The sequence below is a fragment of the Trichosurus vulpecula genome, chromosome 2 (assembly GCF_011100635.1).
Source record: "Trichosurus vulpecula isolate mTriVul1 chromosome 2, mTriVul1.pri, whole genome shotgun sequence".
In the NCBI taxonomy this organism is placed as follows: domain Eukaryota; kingdom Metazoa; phylum Chordata; class Mammalia; order Diprotodontia; family Phalangeridae; genus Trichosurus; species Trichosurus vulpecula.
Window position 1 is genome coordinate 236948017 of NC_050574.1, and position 14341 is coordinate 236962357.

Genomic DNA, 14341 nt, shown 5'->3' on the forward strand with positions numbered 1-14341 from the left:
CTGAGTTGTTTTTTGTTGGGTGTTTTTTTTTTAGTTCCCTGATCCCCTCAAGTCTCAAAGTTAGTTTTGATAACTTTGGGGAGGGGGGGAGTGGGGAAGATGAGGAGGTCAAATGTTGTTCCCACCATACCCCGTTTCTCTAATCAAGAGCTGACTTTTAAAAAAATTCTTTTTATTTTTAATTTATAGAATAAAACAAGCATTTACATAACATAGTACGATAAAAAAGATGATTGCACATGAAACTGCAAATCTACTTTCACAACTTGCTATTCCTTTCAAATATACAACAAAATCATCATGTAAATTTCTTTTTTTCCCTTGCCTCCCTTCCTCCCCCCACCCTAGAGATGGTGAACATTAGACAGAAATAGGTATACAAATTATTCTTTACATCTATTTATCAGTTCTTTCTCTGGAGGCAGATAGTGTCTTTCTTCATATGTCCTTTATAGTTAATTTGGGTATTTATAGTAAACAAAATAACTTATTCACTCAAAGTCGAAGAACTGACTTGTTGATGAGTTATTGAACAGAGACATAAGATTAGCAGATTAGAGGATTCAGGGTTGGAGGGACCTTTGAGAATGATGGTGCAGCAATATAGTTGACAAGCAATATGCACCCAAAACTCACAAAGTTAACGATAATTCAATTTAATAGGTATTTGCTGAGCCAGTGCTGTGTTAGTCTGTATGGTAGTATGATACACTGGACATAAGATTTGGAGTTAAGAAAACCTTGATTCAAATCCCAAATCTGACAGTTATTATTTGTATGTCCCTAGCAAACATTTAACCTCTCTGAGACCAATTTATCTGTCTATAGGGCAGCTAGATGTCACAGTGAATAGAGCACTAGGCTTGGAATCTGGAAGATTTGACTTCATGAGTTCAAATCAGGACTTAAATACTTAATAGCTGTGTGACTCTGGGCAAGTCTCTTAACCCTGTTTGCCTCGGGTTCCCCATGTGTAAACAAAACTGGAGGCGGAAATGGCAAACCCCTTCAGTATCTTTGCCAAGAAAACCCCAAATGGGGTCACAAAGAGTCAGACACAACTGAAACAAATCAACAAAATGATGACCTAAAATTCCCCTTCAGATTTGAATGTATAATTAAAAAACTCCAAAAGAAGAATATGTTTTTTGTCATATGTGACCATACCTTTAAGTAAGCGCTGTAGAAGAATGAAGCCTATAGCACTTGGTGGCTATTCTTCTCCACTCAATACCTAATAACTAGGAAGTGTCTGGCTGGACAAAACTATTCCCTAGTCTCTAAATCAATACCTTTACTTTGGCATCACCAAAGCGTTTTTAGAGAGTTTAAAAGCAAGGGAAGTGCAAGGACAACTCCAAAGGTCTCACGATGGAGAATGCTATCTACATCCAGAGAAAGAACTATGAAGTTTGAATGCAGATTGAGGCACACTTCATGCTCGCCTTTTTCCCTTCTCTTTTGTTTTTGTTTTTGGGGGTTTTTTTTGGTTCTGTTTCTTCTTTCTCATGATTCATTCCATTTGGTCATAATTCTTCTCTGCAACTTGACTAGTGTATAAATTAATTCAATGCGGGAAAAAAAAGCAAGGGAAGAAGGGGAAGGTGTTATTAGAATAGTCAAGGGAGCCTCAAGCCCTTGCAGATATAGGCAATGGCTACATTCCAATTGGGATGAATGTCCTATCTTGTCAGCAAAGGCAGGAGACCTTGTACTTCTTAAAATGATGCTATGTTTGGAATAGTGAGTTTTTTGTTCATGTTGGTCTATAATATAGCAAGGTCTGGGAACATTTTGCTCTTTTACTTTTATAATCTAATTCTTTTGCAACATAAAAATTTACCAGTGAACTTTTGATAGGCACTCAGCTTGTGTTTTACAACAAATACAATGTAAGAGGGGATGGAGTATTTGCTTCCAAAATGTGAGAAATTTTCCCACATGGATAAGGATTCCAATTATTGTTTTCTTTTAACTATTTTTTTATTTCCATGCAGTTTATAATAAATAGCTGTGTTATATACTTACACACACATATATATGCACATATGTGTGACATATTTAGATATGCTTACATATATGCCTATCAGCTATCATGTTTATCTCTGTAGGATTATTAAATGTTTTATTGTTTTCATTTGTTGATATTTTTAAAATTAGAAGTAATTAATAACACCATCAACAATATACTACTTCCAATTTTTTAAAAAGCTCCAAATCTTTTACAGATTCTGTAATCCCCAACATATCTCTGCGACATGAGCAGACCACGTGTGATAAAGCCAAGAACACTGGATTCCCAGGGAAAAGATTTGGGTTCAAAACCCAGCTTTGTTACTTATTAGCTACATGGTTTTGAACAACCTTTCTGTGACTCTTTCCTCAGCTGAGGAGGCTGGATTCAAGAATCTCAAGGTTCCTTCTGGGTCTAAATTTATTGAAACTAACAATGTCATAAAACTTTTTATGTGGAATAAATGTGACCACTTCCAAGCTACACTTGTAGACAAGATGGTGAAATGTAGGTTGATTGATAGTACTGAGGGTGGAACAACCGTCCTCAGAGATTATTGATTTTTGAATTGCTCCACTTTAATCTGAGAATCTGTGATAGACTGCCATAGAACTCTGTCCTTAAGCCTTCTATGTTTAACATTTTTGTTAATCAACTGTACAAAACATAAAATCAAACATTATGTATGCAAATATAGAAAAAGTTGGGTGAGATAGCTAACTTGGTAGATGGCAGAATAGAGATTCAAAATAATCTAAACAAGCTGAAACATTGGACTGATGATGACCATAGTAACGATGATAAATGGAAAATCCTCCACTTAGATTCACCAAATAACTTGCAGAACTATAGAGTAAACAGGACTTAGCACTTTTAGTTAAGCATTATTTTAATATGAGTCACAGTGGGAAATGGCTACTGAAAAGGACTGTCCAACCGTAAGCTGCAGTAACAATTAATGCAGTCATAAAAAAATGATGATTGATTTTATACTGCTCTGGATGGTAAGCCTGGTGCTCATTTGGAAGCTACATTTTAGTAAAAGCACAGACAAACAAGAATGAGGAATAACTAAGAGAATGAGGACCTTGGAAACCACCTCATGAGAACCCAATGAGAGCTGAGGTTGTTTTGTCTGAAGAATAGAGATTTAAAGGCAGACAACAGCTTCAAATAACAAATAATTATTTGAAGGACCCTTACATCCACAGGGCTGTTCTTCTGCTGTGTTGTTCCAAAAGTCAGAACTATAACTGCTAGTGAAAGTTAGACAAACACTAGTATCTCCTTCAACCCTAAGATTCTGTGATTCTGTAGTATAGAAGTGTGAATAGCTTATGAAGAATCCCTAGTATTCAAGATTCTTGTACTAAAGGGATTTTCTGAACAGCTCACCTCATCATCCTTTGTTCTTATATTTTTAAATTTTCCTTTACTATATTACAAAAGTCTAATTATTTAACTTGATGTTTTGCAATACATGTGATTAGTTTTTTCCTTACACAGTATCACTTTTACTTGCAGTTTCTGTGAAATTATATAGTTTACTCTATATGGCAGCCAAACTAGCCTATATCAATAAAAAATCAATTAGTCGGTTAACATTCACTAAGCAACTACTATGTGCCAGAGAGTGTGCTATGAAGTAGAGATACAAATACAATGAATGAAACAATCCCTCCTCACAAGGCGCTTACATTCTAATAGAGGAGACAAAAAAGTATATAGTATACAAACAAATATAAAGAGAGGACAAATCAACCCCAAGTAGTCAACTATAAGGTAGTTTGAGAGGGAGAACGCTAGTGGTAGTTGGGGAATCCAAAAGGCTTCATGTAGAACACTATCTGGAAGGAAAAGAAGAATTCTGTGAGGCAGAGAGGAAGGGGGAAATTGTCGTTTTCTACACAAGACCTTCCATCTTTTATCTTGCTCCTTTACACAGCCTATTCACATGCCTGGACTGCACTCCCTCCTCACGTGTACTGTTTACAACCATAGTTTCCTTCAAAGCTCAACTCAATGTTTCCTCCTATGAGGACACTCTCTTCATCCTCCCCAGTTGCTAATGCCCTCCCTCAAAAATTAATATCTATATACATTACAGTTATTTCTCTGTGCATGTGCTGTTTTCCTTTTAAAAGAAAGTAAGCAAACTTGAGTGTAAGGAATGTGTTTTTTTTCACTTTGTATCTAGCACAAAACCTGACACATTCTAGATACTCCACAAATGCTTATGGAATGGAATGAATGAACCCTAGTGACAATGCTTAGCCTTTCTAAATGAGACCTATTTGTGGAAGTCAAAACCAACTAGCAAAGAAGCTTCCAAAGACCTGATCCTGCTGTTTCTTTAGATTATCCTGAGAATCAAATTGAGAAAATGAGTTACAACTTTTCTCCTCCTCTACCTGAGAATGTGATTATTTGGAGGGGAAAATAACATGAATTTTAAACATGTTCAACTTGGCCACAGCACTCTCCTGACAAGTTTGCTTGACAGGCACCACATGTATTCATTGTCTTACTGCTGATTTCCTGATGGAAGTCCCTGAGGACTGCTTTAAATTCTTTGAAGTCCTTCATTTGTGACCAGGAGAGGCCTGGCATGATGATCAATCATGACTTGTCCCATTTTCCCACAGTCTAGTGTAAAAATCTCATGATAAAGAAGAAGTTAACATATGTCATAACTGTAGCTTCTGTGTCAAATTTGACTGTGTATGATGATTGTAAGAAATGATTTCTACAAGCTGGACTTAAGGTGCCATTTCTCTCTATGTCTACATCAATACATGCAGGAATTCTTAGTATATTTGGAAGTTGTCAAAGATGCAGATGGGCTCCTGCTAATGATCAGAGTTCATATTTCTATAATGCTCTGAGGGTTACAAAATACTTTATCCCACAGCAACCTTGTAATTTAGATAGTTCATGCATTAGTGTTACTGTTTTATAGGTGAGGAAACTGAGTTTCAAAGAGAGACTGTGACATTATCATTAGCATACTAAATTATACATCAGAAGCTCATTCTCTTTCCTAAGCTAAGAGAAGACAAATACTCCATACCACAAATACAGATCTCAAAATATCCTTGAGAATTTAGCAGTTAAGTAGTCCTGGAACTCACACATTATCATTGACAAAACTGTTGCCCATAATTGCCAGGATATAACTTTTGATTCATACAAATTAAAGAAAAACATTTCACTACATGCTATCATATTAAATATTTCAGGCTACATGGAATGAAATGCTTTCAAAGTATAGAGACCTGGCAAAAGAAATGAAAAATGTGGGAATAGGATAAAGTACATATTATCCCTTACCCTAGGCAGGTCATTTTTATCTGTTTGCCTCAGTTTCCTCATCTGCAAAGTGGGGATAAAAAATTGCCTACCTCCCAGGATTGTTGTGAGAACAAAATGAGCTAATATTTGTAAAGCACTTTGCAAATTTCGAATGACAACTCTAAAACCGTATACTAATACTATACTATACTATCTCTTTTGTCCTGTCTGTCACTAAAGCTGGCCTAGAGATGCTTTCTGTAAGCTTAAAGAAGCTGAGCCCATATCCCAACGGTTTTATTCAAATACAAAAAAAGCAATTATTTTACCCAACTGTTTCATAATCTTCAGAATGTTAAATACATAAGAATACTAGCAGGACAAAAGCTTCTCCTGGGATCATTTCTATCTGAACTCCTTTGAAAAATATGAGGATTGAGAATAACTATAAGTAACATTCATATAATACTTTATGGTTAATAAGTAACATTATATAGTACTTTAAAGTTTGCCTAACACTTTCCATATCTTACTTATCTCTACTAAATCTCAAAACATCCCTCTGAAGTATATAATGCAGGTATTATCATCCCTCTTTTATGGAGGAAAAAACAGGGAAGAGACTTCCCATAAGCAAGTTACTCAAGAGTATACTTAGTATTAACAGCATAGTTAAGAGGTATGAAGAGCAGAATTTGAACCAGGGTCATACTGACTTCAAGTCCACACTGCAGTCACCAAGCCACAATGCCTCACCCATAAAATTGAAAGCATGGTGTGTATAGATGTATGTGTGTATAAATTAAGAAAAAGTTTGTAGATACAGAATTACATTTGAAAATTTTAATCTAATATACAAATAACTGGTAATAACTAAATAAAGTAATAATAACAGAAATAATAGGGATATATTAGAATAATCCCAATAATAGAAATAATAGAGATATAAGAAAGAAAAACAGTCCACACAGATAATGCTGGGATTACTCTACAATTCTCCTTGGTGCAAGTTTGTTTATCATCCAACCATACATTTCCACCCTATGTTATACAGCTTAGGTTTCAATGACTTCTTTTTTTCCCTTCTCCTTAGCCCCTGAAATCATGATTCAGATGTCCTCCTCCTTGTCCTGTTAAAGATGTCAGCATAGCTCAGTTTAGCATAGCTCTCTACACTGTTTAGGGCATTTCATGTGTGTGTGTGTGTGTGTGTGTGTGTGTGTGTGTGTGTTACAGTATACTATTAACTATGATGCAGTCATAGAGAATTATAATTACAGCCTTCATTGACACTATTTACATGGCCAAAATTATACCCCTCAGCAAAGGAAATGTGAAATTAAAAGGGAATCCACAGAATTCACATTACTATTAACTAATATATTTATTCCTGCTTCTGAATAGCTTTTGTTAGAGATAGAAAAAGAATGTTAATGATTTTCAAGCTCCTCACTCCACTCAATGAGAAATCTTCTTACCCTGTGTGTGATAGAAGCATGAAAGATGTCCCTTATTTAACCTCACATCTTGTTATACTAAATTACATCCTCAACTTTTTTTCCTTCTTTATGCAGAATCACTTGTACTGAACATATATGAATTTCTGAAGAATCCAGTTCAAATCAAATTCTAAGATGATAAAGCTTAATCCCTTTATAGCAATTATTTTCGGTGAGAGCATGGAATGATGAATAAAATGCTAAACTTAGGGTCAGGAAGACTTGGATTCAAATCCTACCATTAATACAACTGGGTAACCCTGAGTAATTCATTTAATGTCTCTCACCTTCAATTTCCTCATCTTCAAAATGAGGGGGCTGGACTACATGACTTTTGAGGCTTCTTCCAGCTCTAATCCTATGATTCTATAATCTACCTCCAGCCTCAGGCAGTTCCCTTAGGCTTAAGTATGGTGCAATGGAAAAAGTTTTAGATCTGGAGTCCATGGTCTGGGCTCAAAACCTGATTCCATCACTTACTTACCTGTGTGACCCTAGACAAATTTCTTTGCTTCTCTGTAGCTCAGTTTCTTGGTCTCTAAAACAAGAATCTGGACCAAATCTAGACTGTAGATGACCTCCAAGACCATTTCCAAATTGAAATTTATGATCCTATGATCAACTAACTTACAGATGCATTACAACTTGCATAGATGGGAAGAATTTCCATGCCAAGGAAATTATAAATCTTTGATACCTGAAATCCTTGATGTTGCTATGTAACCTCCTTTCACCTCTCAGCTGACTGGACAAGCACAGTACCTGGCATATAGTTGCTTAATAAATGCTCGTTGATCGATTGAATAACATTGACCAGTTTGTCTGGTACATAGAATGAACAACTGCTTTTGGGGGGGGGGGGCAGCGTTTGTCTAGACCAGTGATTTTGTTGGTGGAGTACTCCCAAGGTAGAAATTCCCTCCAGCAATATAGATTACAACTCTTCTGTAACATTGTCTTCCTCTGAGAGTAGTCTGGGGTCACTGAGAGATTATGTGATTGGACCATGATCACTAAGTTAGCATGTGTCTGAGGTAAGACTTGAACACAAGTCTTCCAGACTCCAGGGCCAGACTCTCTTTCAATTGTGCCATGTTACCTCTTAAAGTCTTAATTAAAGTATGTCTAACCCAATTTCTTCCATTGTCAATTTCTAGCACTTTTTCCATGATTTAACATTTCTACATAGAAGAATTTTATTTAGCTTAGTGAATATGAAGATGTGAAAATCAATTTTGGCATGTTAGAGTTAAGTCTATCAGGTGAAGTAGAAAACTGAGATAATCTACCTAATTCAGAATAACAAAATTGCTCTTCAGGAAAAAAAAAGCAGGGCTTTAAGTTTATGTACTTAAGAACATACAAGAAACTATCCAATAAGATAAAATTATCTTTTTTTACTTAATTTATTATACCAATTTATTTTTAGAAAACCCTGTATATTACTTTTATTTTTTTGGAGGGGGGAAGGCAGGGCAATTGGGGTTAAGTGACTTGCCCAAGGTCACACAGCTAGTAAGTGTGTCAAGTATCTGAGGCTGGATTTGAACTCAGGTCTTCTTGACTCCTGGACGGGTGCTCTACTCACTGCACCACCTAGCTGCCCCTCTTTTATTTATTTTTAAAATTAATTAATACATTTGGTTTTGACACAAGACCTTTTCCAAAAAGCAGCCAAACACTTCTACAAGGTACCTTCCTTAAAGAGCATAGCTACCCAATAACATAAACACAACTGACAATATATGTCAGTCTCCACTTTTTCATTTCATCAATTTGCAATAGAAAGGAAGGCTACGTTCTTGGACTTAAACTATATGTAACCAAAAATGATCATTGTATTTTAACTGTCTTTGGTTACCTCTTAGAGTTGCCTTTCTTTGCATTGTGTATATTATTCTTTTGACTCTTCACTATGTATCACTTCATATAAGTTTTTCACATTTCTCTAAATCCTTCAGATTAGTCATGGCAGCTTATGATACAGTAAAAGTCCATTACAATTATCTACTACAGTTTTTTCAGTCATTTTTCCAGTCTTTGAGTCATATTTTGTTTCCTATCATAAATAATACAGCCGTGATTATTCTTGTATATCCTTTGTTGTTGTCAATAAACTCTGTGAGGTTTAGTCCTAGTAGTAGGATTGCTGGGTCAAAGGGCATAAACAACTTTGTAAATTTTTTGCATAATTCTCCTCTAACACTTTTGGGGAACCCCAAACTTATATAAGGAATAGCCAAGAGTAGCACAGAATGGGCAGGCATGAAGGGTTTGAATCTGCCTTTTTTCACATTAAGGAGATCACAAATCCATTGAAGTGCTCATAGCTGCATTTTGTCTTTTGAAAACTATGAGGGCAGCTAGGTAGTAAAGTGGATAGAGCACTGGCCCTGGAGTCAGGAGGATCTAAGCTCAAATCTGGCATCAGACACTCACAAGCTATGTGGCCTGAACAAGTTACTTAACCCTGATTGCTTCAAAAGAACCAAATTCTATGACTATATCTTTTGACTATTTTTCTATCAAAGAGTAGTTCTTAATCTTGCAGGTTTGTTTCCGTTCCCTATAGATTTCAAATGTCAACCTTTGTCAGTAATATTTAATACAAAGATGTTTTACCAGCTTCCATTTTTCTTCATAAAATAAATAGCTGGTTGATTTTGTTTATGTAAATTCTTTTAAATTTAAATTATGGAGATTCATGTTGTATCTTTTATGCTCTCCTCTATTCTTTTTCTGGAAACAAATTTTTCACCTATTCAAAAGTGAGGAAAAATAACCTTCAATTTCTCCTCTAGTTTTTTATGACATAACTTTTAAAATTTAGATCCCTTATGCATTTGGAATTTATTATGGTATGAGGTGTAAAATGCTGATCTAAACTTGTTTTTCGCCAGACTGCTTTCTAGTTTTCCCAGTAGCTCCTATCAAATAAAGAGCCCCCTATTCAGTACAGTAGTTTGTGTTCTTGGATTTACTGAGCACTGGCCTGCTGTGCACATTTGCTTCTAGGTTATGCTTAGCCAGTCTATTCAAATCCCTCAGAGGAAATGTGGTGCAGTGAAAAGATGATTGGCTTTATAGTCTGAAGACCTGGCTTTTCCAGCTTTTCTGTTTACCTCTGTGACGGGAGGGAAATCTCTTCATCTCAGCTTCCTCCTCTGTAAAACAAGGGAGGGAAGGGAAGGGAACAGAAACTAGATGATATCCAACTTTAAATATTCAGTTTTCATTCCTCCAAATAAATTATTGGTCTTTTATCTAACTCAATAAAATATCTCTATGATAATTTAATCAGCATAGCACAAAATCTATAAAGTAATTTGTGTAATATAGTCTTTACGATATTGATATGGTCCAGCTAAGAACATTGACTATGTCTCCAATAGTGCAAGTCTTCTGTCTTTTGTTTTTAATTGTATGTGTCCAAGTCTTATGTGTGTTTTAGTAGTCGAACTACCAACATAAAATGAATTTAATTATTATTGTAAGTGAAATTTCTCTTCTTACTTCATCCTTTTCTATATAATATATAGAAAAGTTAATGATTTTCATGGCTTTGTTTTATATCCTGCTACTTTTCTGGAGCTATCAAATGCCATAAGTAATTTTTTAAATTGATATTCTTAAGTTCATTGAGTAAACTAATTTATCATCTCCAGAAATAATTTTGCCTCCTCTCCTTATATTTATTTTCATGATTTCCTTTTTGTTTACTCATTGTTATAGCTAGCATTTCTATCACTCTATCTCATAATATTGGGCATTGTGAGCATCCTTGCTTCTTAATTTTATTATAAAATTTTTCATTCTTTTTCATTTATATATAATGCTAGCTGGTGGTTTTAGATAGATCTGTCTGATCATATTAAAGAAAGAGCCCATCATTCCCATGGGTCTTTTTCAAACATTTTTAGACATAGATAAATACCGTATTTTGTTGAAGCTTTTTCTGCATCTGTTGACATAATTATGTGATTGTTATTTATTATTATAATAGTTTCCTAAAGTTGAACCATTCTTGTATTCCCCATATGAATTTAACCTGAGAACAGTGAATATGGGGGAAATATAGAAGTATACTCTTTTAAGATAATGTTTTTAATGTTCATGTCAATATTTATTACTGATGTTGGTCTATGCCTTTCTTCCTCTATTTTATCTATCTTCACTTTGAGTATTATGAACATGGTTATCTCATAGAAAGACTTAGGAAAGATTTCCACACTTCTCTATTTCAATAAATAGTCTATGTAGTATAGGAAAAATTTATTTTTTAAATGTTTGAAAAAATTCAATTGGAATTATAATTCTATCTAAATCAGCATTTTTTTACCTTGGAAGCTCACTTATGAATTGCTCCATTTCTCTTCCTGAGATTAGATTGTATAGATTCTATATTTTGTTAATTTGGGTATTTCAAAAATATTAATTTTATCTGAGTTTTTCATTTTGTTGGTGTATAACTGGGTATAGTAATTTCTAATTATTTTTGCCATAACCTCTCCATTTTTGTCCATTCTTCATTTTTTATCTTTGTAAACTGGTTTTCTTTTCTCTTTGTTGTAATTAATAGTTCATTTCTTTTATTGGGTTTAAAACAACAATCCTTTGTATTGTTTCTTGACTTAATAGTATTTTCTTTCTATTCTGTTTATATTTTCTTTTATTTTTTAAATTTTCTAATTTGTGCTTATTTGGCCTTTTATTTTCTAGAAGATCACAAAAGAGTAGAAAAGACCACAGATAATACTTTTATCCTCCAAAGAGTGACCAAGAATACACCAGCAACTACTATCCCCCATGCTAGTTTCTAATTTCTACAAAATCTTTACAAGAATGATTAAGTATATTCTTGACAAAATATGAGAAGAAAATAAGACTTTCACACTCCAATTTTTTTTAGAAGTCTGCATCTTCATAGTTGTACAACTGTCTGAGAGATAGAAAGAACACAAAATCCCATTGCATTTGTCATTTGTTGATTTTAAAAAGCATATGGTGGTGGTAAAGGGGAGCTGGTGGAGCAATCAATAGAGCCCTGGGTGTGGAAGTAGGGATAGACCTCAGTTCAGTTCCAGCCTAAGACATTTACTAGCACTGTTACCCTAGGCAAGTCATTTAAGATTTCTATTTCCTCAGTTTCCTCAAGTGTAAAATGGGGATAATAATAGAATAGGATCAAATGAGATATGTTTGTAAAAAGTACCTGGCACATGTCGAGTGTTATGTAAATGCTTGTTCCCTTCACTTCCCTTTCCTTTCCTTCCCTTTCTTTCCCTTCCCTTCCCCTCCCCCCACTAATAAGGAAATTCAATCTTGAAACCTTTCTGCAAACATTGTGTCTCCTGTACATATGTTAAAAACCAAACAAGCATAGACATAATTTTGTTTATCAATATGGTGACCATCAGAGTCAGAAAAGAAAATACTTTTCTATGAAGAAAAGTGTTAAATAAAGAGAAGTATGTTCACCTTTGTTATTTCAGTGGAACTCGGACTTTCAATACTAAGACTCGGACTCTGATTGGTAAGCTTTTCTATCTTACCTGGTCCTGAGTCCTTTATCTTACCTGGTCTTGGGCCCACCATGAAACTTCCCAATTATCTCCAAATCATGCTGCCATACACATGCCCTTGCCTCGCTTTGTAACTCCTGCCTTCCTATATCAGAATTTAAGCTCCTTGAGAATAGGAACTGTCTTATAGGCTTGTATGTATATACCTAGAATTCATCACAGTGCCTGGCTAATAATAAGTACATGAAAAAATACTTTCTCATTTCATTCTTTCCAGAGTCCAAATAGGAAAAGCTTGTTCTAGATTCCCCAAATGCTCTTAATTTGTAGATGTCCTTGTTCTAATTGTACTAAATTATAGGAGATTCCAAAACATCTTCAAGGAAACTCATAATTACTCAAAAAAAGATCAATCCAGCTGTCTATGTACGATGGAAACAAAGTAGATGAAAAAAGCTTCTTGCTCAGAAGTTGTTCAGTCATTTCAGTTGTGTCCAACTCTTCATGACCTCTAGTGGGTTTTTCTTGGCAGTGATACTGCAGTGATTTGCCGTTTTCTTCAGCTCATTTTACAGATGAGGAACTGAGGTAAATAGGATTAAGTGACTTGCCCAGTGTCGCACAGCTACTAAGTTTCTGAGTCTAGATTGAAACTCAGGAAAATGAGTGTTCCTGACTTCAGACTAGACACTGTATCCACTGCACCACCTAGCTGCCCTTTACTCAGATTGTGATATGCAATTGGATAGATAGCTCACCGAGTAAATCCTCCATTACAGATATCTTGGATGAGAAGCACAGTTGGAGAATATGGGGTCCCAGAGTTAAATAGGAAGAGGATAGAATAGATCAAATTTGGAAAACTTCACAGTGTAATAGGAACCCAAGTTACTCTCACAAAACATCATATCTTTAAAAGTAATATTTTCCTTCTGATCCTTTGTGCTATGAAACTTTCATAACATTCTACATTTTAGCTCCTTGGTATTGAATACCAAAGGCAGCTAGATCTCACAATGAATACAGCCCTGGCCCTGGAGTCAGGATAAAGAGTGGGACATGACTGAAACAACTCAACCATAACAAATGAATACCCAGTATTTTCGTCGATCAACTTCCCCAAAGACACCTGAGATCGGCTTCACATCACCTGTCTCAGAAAGATACAAAAAAAAATACATTCAGCTACTCATAATTTTTAATTTTGAGATTTTAGATTTTAAAGTCTAAGGAAAGTCATATTTGGTGGAAGAGATCAGAAAGCGAATTACTCTATTCTTAACTCAAGCCCATTCTTTGTTCTTTGCCATGACTACTTATATAACTGCAGGTCCACTTTCCCTGATGTCTTCATCTAAAACCGGAGAAATCCTCAGAACTTATCCACAATATGTATGGCCACTATACTCTAGCCATCTCCAGTCATTCAGATCTCTATCTGGTCACTGGACTGTAACGACTCTGGAGGAGACAGTGAGACTGGTGACTTGCACGGCCCTGACTCACTCAAATCCAGTTCACTGCAAGTCATGACATCACTTCCCCAAAGTCATGATCCTCTTCGAGAAGAAGGACAAACAACAATTTTTCCTGGGAATTATATTTAAAGAATCATTATGAATATTAGCAGATAGAGAAAATGGCAGTCTCGGGCAGTGAATGCAAAACCACGTTCAGAGACAGGAAAATCTGAGTTTAAATTCTGCCTCAAACACAAACTGACTATGTAACCCTGAGCAAGGACCTCTTCATGCCCCCAGGCAATTGAGACTATAAATTGCAAGCTAAACTGCAGAAAATTTGTGTGGCTGAATTGGTTGAAAGAGTTTTCTTATTAGGAGTTCAGCTAGATGGCCCAGTGGATAGATAGAGTGCTGGTGGAGTCAGAAAAACCTCAATTCAGGCACTTTCTAGCAGGGCAGCTCTGGGCAAGTCAATTAACTTTTCTCTGCCTTAGTTTCTTCATCTGCAAAATGGAGACAATGATAGCACCTGGCTCCCAGAGTTATTGTGAG